Source organism: Pelodiscus sinensis, chromosome 27 (genome assembly GCF_049634645.1).
Source record: "Pelodiscus sinensis isolate JC-2024 chromosome 27, ASM4963464v1, whole genome shotgun sequence".
NCBI lineage: Eukaryota > Metazoa > Chordata > Testudines > Trionychidae > Pelodiscus > Pelodiscus sinensis.
Genome location: NC_134737.1, coordinates 34,652 through 48,480, shown reverse-complemented (window position 1 = coordinate 48,480; position 13,829 = coordinate 34,652). Strand labels below are relative to the sequence as shown.

General features: G+C 45.1%; 2 long non-coding RNA genes across 2 annotated transcripts in view; one reads left to right on the top strand and one right to left on the bottom strand.

Moving 5' to 3' along the window:
- The window catches only part of LOC112545098 (uncharacterized), a 35,463-nt gene extending 21,904 nt beyond the window's left edge, over positions 1-13,559 (bottom strand). The window contains exon 1 of the long non-coding RNA XR_003088521.2: positions 13,466-13,559. This is a non-coding gene — a long non-coding RNA (uncharacterized LOC112545098). The remainder of the gene's footprint in view (positions 1-13,465) is intronic.
- The window catches only part of LOC112545097 (uncharacterized), a 182,705-nt gene extending 168,978 nt beyond the window's left edge, over positions 1-13,727 (top strand). Inside the window, exons 7-8 of the long non-coding RNA XR_012897924.1 lie at positions 3,119-3,268; positions 10,300-13,727. This is a non-coding gene — a long non-coding RNA (uncharacterized LOC112545097). The remainder of the gene's footprint in view (positions 1-3,118; positions 3,269-10,299) is intronic.
- The last annotated feature ends 102 nt before the right edge of the window (positions 13,728-13,829 follow it).

Below are 13,829 nucleotides of genomic sequence, written 5' to 3'. Positions count from 1 at the left end.
TTCAGCTATCCCAGCATGCAAAAATAATGTTGCCAATAGATTATGCCATTATGGAGTCCGCCGAAGAGATTGGGCAGACCCAGGCCTCTACCTCCCCTACAAATAAGAGAGCAGACAAAAAATATTTGTCCCGACCAAGGGTACAGAATTTTTATTCTCACACTGGATATGACAGGCACAGCAGCTCGTGCCACCGCCATATTCATGAAAAGGTCCTCGTGGCTGCGTACTGCTGGAGTCTCACGAGAACTGCTGACTAAAGTGGAGGACCTCCCGTTTGACAAACAAAAGTTGTTTGCTGAAAAGACAGACAAGGTCCTCCACTCGCGCAAGGACTCGAGAACCACTCTTTGTACCCTTGGGATGTATATAGCCCCATGTCACCGTAAGAAGTGGTGACGGGGTGGACAGGCCCCGCACTGAAGGGCAGGGAGTAGCCCAGGCCCAGCCGACTGAGAAGGCCCCCGCTGCTCTCAGCAGAGCCAGAGTATAAAGCAGAGCGAGCGCTGCAGCGAGGGAGGCCGCAGGGGGAAGGAGTAGTCCAGGCCGCGCCAGTGTTTCTGCAGCAGCTGAGACCGGAGTCGCCGCCCATGTCCGACCCTGAAGCAGAGCCAGCAGCCGCCACCCCAGGGAGGCAGGAGCACCCGCAACCCCGAAGATTTCTTCATTTCACGGTCAGAGAAGACCACTTCCAATATTGAATTCTGCCCTTTGAACTCTCTTCGGCACCCAGGATGTTCTCAAAAACACTCATGGTGATAACCAGAGCTTGACAAACCACTGCGAAATCTACTTGCCAGCCCCGCACTGCGCATGTACCAGACCCATGTTGCGCATGCGCACGCCGCTGGTGAACAGGGCGACCGGATGAAATCTACTCACCACGGGTGAATAGATTCATTGATTTTTCGAGCCCTGGTGATAACTGCACACTTCCATTGAAGGGGGAAGATTACAATGCCCCAATCTCGATGACTGCCTTCTAAAGAGTCCATTTGCATCAGAAACTTCCCACATGATTCTTATGGTGAGACAGACATTCAAGTCTGTAGGTCTGATCATAAACAACCAAAAATCCATACTAGATCCAACCTGGAAGCTAGAGTTCATAGGGGCACGCCTTGATTCCATCACGGCAAGAGCGTTTGAATTGGTATATCGAACCTACCTGCCAAAGACAACACCATTGCCAATGCCCTCAGCAGGTACTTTGTCATGAACCACGAGTGGGAACTACATAATCGGGTGCTACAAAAGACGTCTTCCGCCTCTGGAGTTTCCCGACTATAGACCTATTCACCACACATTGAAATGCGAAATGCAAGTACTACCGTTCCAGAGCGGACATTGGACTGAGATCCCTCGGAGATGCATTTCCCCTCGACTGGAGCGCTCACCTGCTCTACGCCTTTCCTCCAACTCTGCTGAAACTGAGAGTCTTAGAAAAGATCACCAGGGCCAACGCAACAGTAATTCTCATAGCCCCCTTTTGGCCACATCAGACATGGTTCCCTTATCTTTTTCACATGTCTCTTCACCCACCCTATCACCTACCCAGACACCACGACCTATTGACCAAGGACCAAGTGACACTAGTGCATCCTCAACCTGACCACATTCGCCTCACAGCATGGTTCCTAGTTGGTTCAGAGATGCGGAAATGATTTGTTCCCAGGATGTTAGACATGTCCTGCTCCAGAGTAGAAGACCCACCATTCGGACTACTTACCTGCACAAGCGGCGTAGGTTTCGTTCCTGGTGCACTGATAACAGTCTAGACCCGACCTCTGCCCCCATCCATCGCATTCTCGACTACATCCTACATTTAAAACATTCCAGCCTAGTGCTGCCATCTCTCAAAGGTTCACCTTATTGCAATCACCACCTTCCAACAGCCAGTGGAGAGCTATTCGCTTATTCGTTCATGAAAGGGGTGGCAAATCTCTACCCATCACATAGAGAACCACCTCAACCATGGAATTTAGAACTAGTCTTGGATGCCCTGACACGATCGCCCTTCGAGCCCTTGGAAACCTGCCCTCTGCCGCTATTAACCACCAAGGTTGCCTTCTTGTTAGCTATAACATCTGCACACAGGGTAGGAGAGCTCGTCGCTCTCTCTACTACACCTCTCTATACAGTATTTACAAGTCACGGGGTTATACTCTGCCCTCAACCAGCCTTTCTGCCAAAAATAAATTCAGATTTTCACATCAAAGAGCCTATCATCCTCCCAACCTTCTACCCCAAGCCACACTCCTCCCAACATGACGCCACACTTCACACATTAGATGTGCACAGGGCACTGGCCTTCTACATCGATAGGACACAACCTTTCCGGAAATCTCAACGACTGTTGATTTCGATGGCTGATCGTTCTAAAGGCAAGTGTGTCTCTGCACAACGCATCTCCAAACTCATTGCTTTGTGCACAGTGTGTTGATATTCGCTGCAGAACAAGCTGCTGCCAGAAACACCAAGAGCCCATTCTATCAGGGCAGTAGCAGCTTCTACAGCCTTTCTCAAGGGAGTTCCTCTACGTGTCATGTGCTGAGTTGCCACATGGTCTTCTAGCTACACCTTTGCAAAGTGTTACACTATTCCCAACAATTTCATTAGTGACTCAGCACTTGCCTATGCAGTGCTGTCCATAGTGGCGAAACCTTAACTCCAAATCCCGCCTCCTTATGTGAGACCACTGCTATGAAGTCAGCTACAGTGGAGCACCCACGGGGACACCACTTGAAGAAGAAAAGGAAGTTACTCACCTTGGTGCAATAACGACGGTTCTTCAACATGTGTCTCTCCATGGGTGCTCCACTACCCGCCCTCCTCCCCACTTCAGAGTTTCTCCTTTATGTTTTTCAGATATTCTGCAATTAGGAGGAATTAGAGGGAGCTGGACCACGTGCTCTAAGAAACGGCACAAGGTGCCTAACACATATGCGTGGTCCGGCAGACCATTGCTGACAAGTCTCTGGTCTGCGGCACTGGGACAAGCCCGACGCCTACAGTGGAGCACCCATGGGGACACATCTCAAAGAACCGTCGTTATTGCACCAAGGTGAGTAACTTCCTCTTACTGCACAGTTGAGTAACTGTCCCTTCCTCTTCACAGACTAATAGCTGCACTTCCAGAATTGCCAGGACTTGCTACCCACAGCCTAAATGAAAGGCTTTGAGGAGAAATGCTGGGGAGGTCCACAATGTTCTGGTTCAGGGCTACCTCCAAAGAGGATTTGCAGATGGATAGAACTATGACTAGACGGTGAGTAGGGTGGGTCTTCTCTTCTCCCTGCTTCAAGCGTGGCTGGTCTTCTTGCTGTGTGGGGGTGAATGGCAGGGACACACACTTGCTGCCACCAGAGTGGACAGACCCCAGGCTGTGGTGACAGAGTCCTTATAAAGCCTTTAGGGCAGCAAAAGTCTGAGGTACATGGAATCTTTGGGGCTCTTTGGCATGAAGGAACCAGTTTAGTCCAATTTCTCAGTGGTCAGTCCTGAGGAAAAGCCGCTAAAACTAACAGCCAGAGGTCACAGGCTCCATTTCAGTCATCGTGGACTCCATTGTGAGTTACCTTAACCGCTAGTTTAAACATCATAACACCTGATTTAACTAACAGTCCTCTCACGAAACATCCCAACAGGCTCGAGCGAAGGACGCAGCTGAAGCCACAGGCTGGTGGTGGCATTGTCCAGCAGAGGAATAATCGTTAATTATGACTCATGTGACCCTCTCAGTCACTAGACAGACTCCTGCACCATGAGCAAGTGTAGTGAACATTTCCCTCTGTTTTTGGTTTGTCCCCAAATCACTGTACTGCTTGTTTCCCTTTCAGAGTATGGTTGGGGGTATTTTCCAAAGTCAGTGTTCAGAACTGCTCCAGCAATGGCCTATTTGGAAAGTGGCCATGAAGCTCAGTTTTTCTATCCACAGAGAGTATTTCTCTGTTTTTCTTTCCTTGAATCTCTATTCAGCATGTTATTAAAGTAAAGTTTCTGTCAGGTTCTTTAGTTTTCCTGTATCATAAACAGACCAGTCTATCTTGTACTCAAAATTCACGGAGTTTGGTCCGAACTGGATCAGTGCCCAACCCCAGAGAGCTCTCTCAACAAATTCTCATGGCCAATGGAACATAACATTCCTAATGGGACAATTTTCTACTTTAATAAACATGGATAAAAATAAAATCATGCTTGAACATTCCATGTTTCATAGTCTTCGGAATTTGAGCACTGAGGGTGCTGTTCTGCCTTCTACCCCCGGAGTCCCTGGGAGTCTCCAGGATTTCATGGTCAAAGGTATTGTTCACATTTAAGTCTCAAAACACAATTCAGTGTGAATTCTTTATTATTAAAGATCAACATAGTAAGAGCTGATCTATTCTAGAGCCGAAGGCTTTATCCAGGTTTGTTCCCTCCCTTGCCCCAGAAGACAGCACTGCTGGGGTTCTAGATGGAACCTTAAAAATTATACAGAATTAAATAATGCTCATGAGATGTCTTTTGCCCTTTCAGAAAAGGACATGATGAGACACAGGCAAAGCCTGCCTGGCCTGCAAAGGGCACGCAGACCTCAGAGCAAGAGGAGCCCGTGCAGTTCAGCTATACAGGGAGGGGCAGGTGTTAGGCGTTTTCACTCCCTGCCTATGCCATGGAGCTGTGCGTGAGGACAGTGGATGTAGTGCTGGTCTGAACCAGGGGAGGTGGTCCATTAACACACACCATTCTAATGATCCTGAGAAGCTAATTGCCCCAAGAAATCACTGATGCCAAAAGGATTTAAAATCAGGTCAGATGCTTATGGATAGTGAGAACACCCCGTTACATTAAAATGGTAGTGACTCCCATCCAGGCTACAGGACTAGATGGACCGTGCTGATCCACCATGATCTGATATGGAATGTTCCGATAAGGATAAGCTTCAAACACGTCCCATTGTTTGTGTGTTCCTTCTTTTGCTGCTTCTCAATTCAATATTGACCCCTGCAAGCTTCTTTTCCTGATTATTTATGAAAGTGAAATACAGTGGGCCCAACAGCCTATCAGAGATTGCAAGGACAAGTGGTGTCTGAGCTCTCACGGAATTTAGAAGCCTCCTTAGAGAGAAAGAAGAGTTCATTAGTGAAAACCACACGGCACTGTCCATCAGTGATCTTCATACCTATTTCTAAAGATGACACCTTTGGAACTGCTATGTGCCATTGGATAGCCTGCAGTCCGGGTAACCCTTGTAGCTGGTATATCAGAGTAAGAACGTCCAGACTGGGTCAGACCAAAGGTCCATCTAGCCACTCTTCAGGCTTCTGACCGCGGGAAGTGCTAGGTGCTCCGGAGGAATAAACAGAGCAGGCAATCCTCAAGAGATTCCCAGCTTCTGACAGAGTCTAGGGACGCCATCCTTGCCCATCCTGGCTAGTAGCCAGCAGTAAACTCATCCTCCATAAATGTATCTAGCTCTTTTTTGAATCCTGTTAAAATCTTGGTCTGCACAAGATTTCCACGGATTTAGTATGCGATGTGTGAAGAAAAACTTCCTTTTGTTTGTTTTAAACCTGCTACCTATTAATTTCATTTGTTGACCCTTAATTCTTGTGTTATGGGAAGGAGTAAACAACTCTTCTTTACTCACTTTCTGCACATCAGTCATCATTTTATAAACCTCTCAGTCAGCTCTTTTCCAAGCTGAAGAGTCCCAGTCTTTGTAATCTTTCCTCATATGGCAATTGTTCCATACCCCTAATCATTTTTGTTGCCCATTTCTGAATCTTTTCCAATGCCAAGACCTCTTTTTTTGAGATGGGGCGGGAGAGAGAAGCACAGCCGCACATAATATTCATACCATGGATTTATATAAAGGCAATAAGATATTCTCTGTCTTATTATCTGTCCTTTCTTAATTATTCCCAAAATGTTGTTTGCTTTTTTTTTTTTAATCACCACTGCACATTGGGGTTAGTTTTCAGAGAACTATCTACAGTGACTCCAAGATCTCTCTCTTAAGTGGTAAAAGCTAATTAACTGCCCATCATTTCACCTGTATAGTTGGGGTTATGTTTTCCGTTATGCATTACTTTTCATTTATCAACACTGAATTTCATCTGCCATTTTGTTGCCCAGTCATTAATTATTTGAGATCCTTTTGAAGCTTTTCAGTCTGCTTTGGGCTTAAGTACTTTGAGCAGTTTAGTATCATCTGCAAATTTTGCCACTTCACTGTTTACCCCTTTCTCCAGATTATTTATGAATATGGTGAATAGGATTGGTCCCAGCATGGATCCCTGTGGGACACCACTGGTTACCTCTTTCCAGTCTGAAAATTGATTATTTATTCCTACCCTTTCTTTCTCTTTTGAATGAGTTCTCAGTCCATGAAAGGACCCTCCCTCACATCCCATGACATCTAATTTTGTTTAAGAGCCTTTGGTGAGGGACCTTGTCTAAGGCTTTCTGGAAATCTAAGTGTGCCATATCCACTGGATCCCTCTTGTCCATATGCTTGTTGACCCCCTCAAAGAATTCTAGTAGATGGTTCAGACATGATTTCCTTTTACCCATGTCAATTAGGTGTTGTTTTTACTCTCTCTTTAGGTGACAAATAAAATGTTTATTGACAAATAAATAACGAATTTACCTTTTGCCAAAATGTGCTCACAAAAGTGCAAGACATCCTCATGACAGTTTAGTCCATCTCTTTCTAGTGTTGCATATCAGAATTAAGTTTAATCACAAATCTCAGAAGGTGCGAAATACAGAAGTACTTAGACTAATGTTTAGGTTGATCTGTGGGACCATCTGAACACTATTGAGAGATTTCAGGGTAGGTCGTATCCCATAACAAAGAATCCTCACAGAGTATTGGAAATCAGCAGTGTTGGGTAAGGTGCCATCTATGACCAGCGTGTTGGCACTGACTGGCTTGTTGTGGTCCAATAAAAGGCATTGGCGGGGGGGGAGGGGGAGACTGTAATGCTACTCCTGTCTGCTGGAGCAGCATGCATTCCCTTAAATGTCACTAGTTAATACTTGTTGGCGATGGCAGCATATGCACTGGTTGACTGGGAGTAATAGGAGCATCTCTTTCTGCAGACCGTGACCAGGTCAGAATCTGAACTGGGTTCTCCTAATATTTGAGCACTCCAGGGAGATCCTGGCGCTTGAATAGAAAGAGGTTCCCCAGGCTCTCTTCCTCATCTCTCCCTGTACAGATTAGGAGGGCATGATCTGGTTCACAATTTGGCTTTTAATTAAGATCTGCAGTCTGCTAGCATCTTTCCCTACTTCACATCTGACTTGGAATAAATTGTGTATAGGACTTGGTAATCTGGGAGTTTTGGCTCACTTCTGAGACTTTTCTTATTGGAAATTGTTTCCTTCTGCTTCCTGAACAGGAGATTTGCAAATCTTGGCCCTTACTAGATTTATTAAATGGCATCAAAGTGTTAAAAGTGGCTCCTCAGAATTGCTTATCAAAAAGGGCTTTTCGGTATAGTCTGTATTCCATTCAGGTTCTTGCACGGCACCCATTATCTTGCTCTCTGAGCACCCAGACGGTGAATTTCCCTGGCATGCCCAAATTCAGATGCATATGCCTGAGGATCAGACAGAGCTCACAAGGTTAAGTTCAGCTTTCAACGCTGCAGACCCATGCTTGGCCTCAGATAGCTGAGTCAGTCAACAGATTTTTATGCAGATCATCTTCCTGAGATCTAGCTGCATAGAAAATACTTTCCATGGGGATTGTTAGCTATGTAAGTCTCTCAGAGGCATTTGTGATGTGAAGAACAGTCCTCTGAACTCAGTTGTTATACACATTGCACAACAGCACCACCTAATAGGGATGAAGACTTTCAGAGAAACTAATCTCTCCAGCAGCTATACCTCAAAATGCAAATCCAACACTTCACTGCTTCACTTTTCTGGAGTTTTGGGAGGTAGGGCTTACCCTCCTTGGGGTGAGAACTTTCTGGGATAGTAGAACCAAGACATGCTTCAGACGCTTTTACAGTTTTCAGCACTCTAGAGCTAGTATATCCAAGAGTATTTGAAAATTTCGGTTCTTATAAAACACCTGATCCTTGTCTCTCCTTGGTGCTGAAATAAATTCAAGATGAGCTCCAGGCTTATGTAAACCCAGACATCTTTAATTGTTTAAAATGTAAAAGAAAGCCTGTTGGCATATTTCTGAGGGCTTCCTCGATAACGCTCTTGGAATCAGGCTTCCACTCAGCTGCCTCTGCTCTGAAAGTCCCTGTGATCCTTTTCCCAAGAGGGAGCTGAATGTCCAGTCTCATTCCTCTCACGCATCCTTGTGACTAGATAGCCCCATACTCATATCTATCCTGTTAACCCCAAAACAGAAATACGGCCAGCTTGGTCCCCTTGCCTTCACTCACTCCGCTGTGCCTGGGTCGGTGAGAACCCATGTGCTGTGCACAGTACAGCTGCCTTTGTTTAGAATCCAATGCAGTAACTTCTGTAATTGAAAACTTGATTCATATTAATCAAGAGTTTTAGATTAATTGAAACGATTTAGTGTCTGTTTAACTCAAAGTAACCCAAGTTTTATACCCCCGTGAGTGTCATACTTTTGCTTCATGCCCATTACCAGAATGAGCATGGCCATGTTTAGAAAGACCTGGCAAAGGCACTGCAAAAGAACACAGAAGGAAGCAGAAATAAATCTTCATCTCACTAGAGTAACATCACTGGAACAGTAACTACTCCTGTGCTTCCCAGTAGTCTCTTTTCCACTTGCAGAATTTATTACAGGAAGAAAATGTCCTGTAAACAGCCAGTTACGTTTTCTTTTATCTTCTTCCAAGGTGTTGACAGATACTGTAGCTTTTTGAAGCCCACATTATTCTGGCAAATAAATGACAATTCTTGCAGACAATGCTAACATCCTCACATAACATCCTCTTTTTAGCACAGGGATATTTGGGTGTGAGTGCAGGGGATTCCTTAGAAGCTGAAATCCATTTGTCATTCGTTCCAAGTGTCTGTATTGATTCCATACACACGACAAAAGTCTAAGCATAATATAGAGATGTGCAAGTTAAGCAAAATGCTTTACAAAATCTATTTTAAAACATCCAGTATTAGACTACTTCTTACCCCATAGAAATGACAACAGAAATCCAGCCCTTCCATGCCTCGGTCATGGTTTCAGGGTAATTTCACCTGTTTTCCTCCTGCTATAGTCTATGCCAAGAGTTCCCAGTCAGATCTGTGATTTCCAGCTCTCACCTGTCTCATGGAAGGGACACTTGTTCTTCTGCTGACTGGGGAAAATGGGAAGGGAGACACGGCTGTGTGGCTCCCTGCCTTGCCCTGTGATAGCTCCAGCAAGCCAGTCTGTCTGAAGGCCAGCACTCCTGCTTTGCTTTCTGTCCATAGGCTAGGAACACACTATTGCCAGCAGCAAGTCCCCACCCAGCTCTTTCTAAGCAAGCACACTTATTCTTAAGGCAAAAGCCTTACAGAAAAACATGCTAAAAACAATAAACAGGTTTAAGCACACACTAAACCTACCAGGAACGGCCATTGGTCTTATGGGGCTCAAGTAGATGAACCCTTTCCAACAGTTTTTCAAAGGGTCTGGTCTTACCTGGACACAAGATACTGTCCATTTTGTTGGATTAGGAAAAAGGTCCCAAATCCGTTTAAATAAAGCCTATTTCTGCCAAAAGACCTTTTTTTGTGTGTTGAGCTCTTGAAAAGAAAAAGTATGTGCAAGCCTTCTCTGGAGGCACTTACAACCTAAGGGGTTCACTCTAATCATCTCCCTCCCTCGCATTTTTGGTTCTTGGAGGATTTATGGTAACCCTTCTGCTGGAGTTGCAGACAATCCCTAGTCCAACATAGTACATAAACTTCATACAATATGGTCCCCAAAGATAGAACATGGGACTGTTGTATTTGTCACAGACTTCAGCAAGATTGTACCCACTGAGATAAGGACTGTGTTCAGCCCAATGTCTTTTGGTTAATACAAATCAGTGAGAGAGGGAAGTTCCATTTCAAGTCCAGTGTAAGAGGATCAGCACAACAGGATCTGTGGAACTGTTGTTTCTTAACGAAACAAGAAATGTAACTGATGGAGTGTCTGACCTGCGCCTTGATAAATCTCCTCCTTTATCAGGAATCATGACTCAGGTCCTTTGTCTCCAGTCTGGCTATGCAATGGAAAACTATTTGTCTTGGATGATTTGTGATGAATTCAAAGATGTAGATAATTCCAAGGTCCGTGAATCCGAAACTAACCTATTTGTCCAACTCCCTTTGTATCATTTCTAGTGCCCAGAGCTACAGAACATTGTCAAGACAGGAACAATCTCACCAAACAGGGATTCCACAGAGCAGAAAATAGCCATCATACTAGTAACAGTCCAACTTAAACAGCTTCTATTCAGGGTGAAAGCCATGGCAGAAGTGATGCCTACCTCTACAGCAACTGCAGTGTGCTAAAGTACTCTAAGAAATCAGATTGAATATATCCCTAGTTTAATGGATACGGTAGATAATTAGCTACAGACATCACATGCAGTTGCCACAACTGTATGTTCCTAGCCCCATGACTCTGAAAATGCATCCTTTGCCTAGTAGGATTGTTTATACTGCCAGGTGGATGTCTGAAAGGCTGCAGCCTTTCTGGCTGTGCTACCCACTGGCATTAGATCCCCACTTCGTTGGCCCCACACAAGCCTGCCTCTGTCTGATTTATCTGTGACCTAATCCTCTGACCCAGCCACGCACCAATCCAGTCTCCGTGGTAACAAAGGTCCAAGTGTAAATAACTAAATTCCTTTGCCCCTTTTGGGCTGTGCTGACGTCTAAATCTTTTGCCCTGTTAAGACACAGTTGGCAAAATCAAAACGGAGTCAGGGTTTTAGAAATGGAATTCAAAATGGAACCTGTCATGAGTGACAGTGACTTGAACACCAAAACCACCTTTGCACATAGCACCTCACGACACCAGTTGTGTGCACACAGCTCAGAAACCTGCACAAGGCACATCAACTTTGCACATATCACCCTACTTTTGTGCACTCGGGACATACACTGATTCCTGAGAGGATCGGGTTGGCAGTTCTTCATCACAACATGGAGGGGAGTCACTTGCTGTACCTAGGAGCTGCGGCGAAGGCCGGGACCATCTCAAATTACAGACAGACCTCATCCCACTGTCACCATCAGGGTGCTCGGACCCACCGTTGCGGCAACACAGTGAGTCTATACTACCTGTGCCCCATATCAATGGACATTGACCTGCGTTCTGTGGTGAAGGCCCTCTGCAGCGCTGGAACAGCTTCACAAAAAGCTGCTCGGTGATCTCAGCTTTCTGATCCTTCGCGAAGTCAAGGATCAAGCAAAGACTGAACTGTCCGTTTACCTTGCCAACTCACCTGCTCTGACATCGCAGAGATTTATACGCCTAAGGACTCCTCCGAGTTCCTCCCCTTCGGCTGTCTGTAGCCACAGGGTAGAAGGTCCTGAGGACCTCGGCCTGAGGACAGTACTCCACTGTTAGCCTGTGGTTATCTGTGCTATCTCCTGCCATATCAGAGGAGAGCGGTTGAGTTGTGCAGCATTGATTCATTGTTACTAACTGTAGTGTTTTACCTGTTGTGTTTTACGATATATTTTGTTACATTTGAAAGTGAGTCTGTTTATTGGAATCCGTCAAATCCGCTGGTGATCAGATACGGCAGGTTCCAGGGCGAACGCTCTTCTGGGGCAAAGGCATTCTACCCCGTCTCAGATCAGGCCCTATGTTACTGAATTCTGTTTGGGATAGTGTGCCTTTGCTAACAGCCCCTGCCTCCTCAGCAGGATTCCCCATTGCCCCCCTTCCCCGGGAGCACCCGCAGTGTAACTCCGGTGCTTCTTTCCACAGCCTATCTCAGGGCTCCCCTCGGGAATCTAATCAGTTCCGCTCCTCATTATGAGTGTCTCCGTGCCTGAGTTCACAGCTCCGTTTAAACAGTCCACTGGGGTCAGCCAGCATTCAGCTGGGATTATGAATTCTCAGTGAAGCTAAGTCTGCGATGCAATGAAACATCCCTGGCTGGCGGGGACTTGACTATTGGGCTTTCCCAAGAGTGTAGTAGTTTGGGCACAGAGTGGCGACTTTGGTCCCCACTGCCCAGTCTCCAGACCACAGCTGAAAGTCTGCCTCATCCCCACAGCCCTGTAGCCCAAGCCCCAGAAGCCTGAGTCAGCTGACATGGGCCACCCAAGGGTGTTTGACTGCAGTGTAGATGTAGCTTGACTGATGAGCTAGCAACATAGGGTAAAGGGTAGCAGCTAGGATGAGCTCTGCTTGCCTTAAAAGACGAGCTAGCTTGTGGCAATGTCTCAGAGCTACCTTATCCTTTGTAAAACTGAGGTCTTGTGGGGTCCCTGCTAGTTGGAAGGGATGTATTCCAAATCCGACAGCCAGTTTAGGAGTTTGGCTCTTCTAGAGATACCTTGGGCCATGATACAAATATTTTTTCAGTGGCCCTAATGTCAGGTCATGTTTTCTTTGAGGCATTAGCAGTCTGAGGAATAGCAGTCTCAAAGATATAGCACCTAGGCCTGTTACCTCAAAGGTATCAAGTTGCTTAACATCCACTGAAGTCAAGATGAATTGGGTATCTGATTATGTTGAGGCTCTGGGCCTTGGATATAGCAACAACAGGCACTATAGAAAAACCTAAGATAGATAATAAATCTAAAAACCAATATTGCCATGCGTTGGGTCTCAGAAATCCAGAGAGGCCACAGAATGTATTTATGTAAACGTATCAGCCCTTGATTATTACATAAGTAGCATTTTGTATTAACAGTCTGGGTTTTTTTCTCTTGTTAACTCAATTCCTCCATTGGTACAATTGGATTTCTTTACAACGTTTCTAACTTAATTTGAGCTGAGTACATAGAATTATAGACCACCATGGAATAAGACTACAGCCGGTCCCCAATTTACGAAAGAGTTATGTACTGAATACTAGGTCGTAACTCAATCTCTTTGTAAGTCAGATTACATTCACTTATGTACAGCCACGGTGTTCTTAAGTGTAGATTTTGTTCATAACTCGGGGACCGTCTCTATAGGGGTTGGTCGTAAATATGAATGGTCATAAGTTGATGCGTTCGTAACTTGGGGACCGGCTGTATTATAAATGTGCTAATAAATATGAGGTCTGCACATTACATTAAACAGTCTCAGAGGAATTCTGCCAGACTTTTGCTTCACACATAAGAAATTCTGACTAAGTTTACGCAAACACTAGTAGGGTTTCCCATATATGTAATATAAAATAATAATATTAATGTAAGTGGTTCCCAGTTATGGAATTGAGGTGTGTTGATTCACTACCCAATACAGAATATTATTTGTTTCTAATGTCTAATAATTTAACAAGCTCATTAATTTCCTGACCCTATAAATATTTGAACAATGCTAAGTACAAATTACCTTCTGTTCACGTGTGTGCTCGAGGAGAATTCTAGTGGTCCACTTCAGGAAAATAAGTCATGTCCAGTAAACCTGTATGTAACATAGCTTCGATGTGTAACCAAATATGCATCTGGTGATGACTGTGAAACAATAGTACATGGTATCCATGGGAACTAACATAAACTACATGGGAAACCAATACTTCTGGGTACTCAGCATTTTCAGTTAGGCTATGTGTAGACTACATGCCTCTGCTAACAGAGGCATGTAAAATAGGCTACCCGACATAGTCAGTGAAGCGGGGATTTAAATATCCCCAGCTTCGTTAAAATAAAAATGGCCACCGTGCTGTGCCAGCTCAGCTGATCGTTGGCACAGTGCG